We start from the raw sequence: 2,058 nt of genomic DNA, 5'->3' as shown, positions 1-2,058 counted from the left end.
TACATAGCTCCGCCATTGCTCACGAAGGACGACATGGATGAACAAGGCTGAGGTCGTTACTCCACCCTCAAGGATGATGCTCGCCTATGGAGAAAGGACATGATGGACGCCGAAGCCCCGCGGGGCAATGGGGCGGAATGTGCATTGACTTGGAGGAGGTGGGAGAGAGGCGGCGGAGGTTCACCGCCGGCGGCATGGAGCTTTGGGATTTGTCTTGTTTTGTTGGGCTGAGCCATGATGTCTTGGTGTAGCACGGCGCAGCCGCCGGTCCATCTTTCTCGCCTTCCTGAGTTCTGCAAAGCACAATCATTTGTGTGCGGTTTTTTACCGCCGGGCGCTCCTATAGAACCGTCTAATTAATGAGCGCTCCTACGGGAGCCTTCCAAGGGTCACTTGGGATGGACTGAGAGCGCATCATTTGGCGCGCTCTCAACCGCCGCCACGTGTCGCGCTATGGATGCTCCCTCCAGTTTTTTTTCGCACGAGTTTTCGGCTTTTTATAAGTATTTTTCTGGGTTTTTTCAACTTCCTGGTTTTTCACCTGTCTTTCTTAACTTTTAGACAAAAACAATTGTTTTTAAAAAAATTTGCATGAAAAAACACAATTTCCTTTTTTTCCGCAAGAAGCACGAATTTGCTTCTGTGTTTTTAGCTTATGTGAGAGGCATGGATTTGCCTTCGCTAGTGGCACGGCCGTGCCTCTCGGAAACGTAAAAAAAACATTTCCATTTTGTTTCTCTCGGAAACGAAAAACACGTTTGTTTCGTAAGAGGCACGAATTTGCTTCCACGAGAGGCGCGGCCATGCCTCTTAGAAACGGGAAAAACCCGTGTTTTTTTTCCTTCCGCGAGAGGCACAGTTGTGCCTTTTTCGGAAAGGAAAATAAAGTGCTCTCGGTTCGGTTTTTTTGTGTAATTTTTTTTTCAAAACCTATCAACTTGGGATCTAATTTTGAAGACATCGACGCGAGAAATCCAATGGTGAAGATGGTTCAAGATTTGGATGCAAGGTCAAAGAGAGAAAACGTGTTGAATAAACGCATCTATGAAAAAAGGGAAAACTCTCAGATTGCGACAAATGACACACCTGGAAACGTGTGAGTGACCTTTGCAAAAAGTGCTCCTTAATAGTGATTTCAGCGCCCCTATACCTCACCTTCAGTAACATCCGACTCGCTGAAGGGGGCAAGCAAGGTGGGCTGGCCGACGTGCGCCCGAGGCCACTGCCTATTTTTCTTTTCTTTTACGTTTTCTGTGTTCGTTATTTGCGCAATGTGCAATCCCCCAAATTATTATTTTTGTACCAAATGTAGTGTTTGATGTAAAGTGCAACATTGTATTATATTATTTTCATTCTAAGATTGGTATGCACAATTAGCACGCATAATTTAGGCACACATAATCGGCAAGTGATGTCCTGATTACATTCATGGAACCATTGTTCAACAACATAAACATAAATGATGGACTGTCACAGGATAGCAGGAAGCCACGAAATCTGAATTCATGAGAAACAAACTCATGTGCATTCAGGACAAACTTACGAGAAGCGCTTTATCGTCTTTAGGAGAAGAGTCCCCATAGCCATAGCGGTCAGTCTGGTACACCCAGCAACTGAGAATCCACCATTACCGCATCAGAAATTGATAGCACAATGTCCAAAGCTAAAATGGACAACCCAGCTGTCGACGCAACGACAGAAGTTGCAGCTACTTAAAATGCCAACCTGATACTTGAAACACACATCCCGCCCTGTCGACTTCTTCAACGAAAGTGAAAACACCAGGGCTCTAGACGAGGCCGATTCAATCCACCGATCTGTTTTTATATCGCAACAATTTACGTACGAAAATTCCGTCCAGAGCAGGACCGTTCCGATTTCGCTGATTCGATCGCTCATTCTTTGGAAAAGAAAATAACTGAACATTTGAACCATTCTGGATGGTGTGCCTTTGGCCAAGTAGATTCGACGCCGTATCACGCAGTCTAGTGTGTACTATCCTTGTTAAAAAGAAAGAGAGGATACACAGCAGCCGCCATTAGCGTGAGGAGGCCGGCA

This window comes from Triticum dicoccoides, chromosome 7A (assembly GCF_002162155.2).
Source record: "Triticum dicoccoides isolate Atlit2015 ecotype Zavitan chromosome 7A, WEW_v2.0, whole genome shotgun sequence".
Lineage (NCBI taxonomy): Eukaryota > Viridiplantae > Streptophyta > Magnoliopsida > Poales > Poaceae > Triticum > Triticum dicoccoides.
This window is presented reverse-complemented; position numbering follows the sequence as displayed.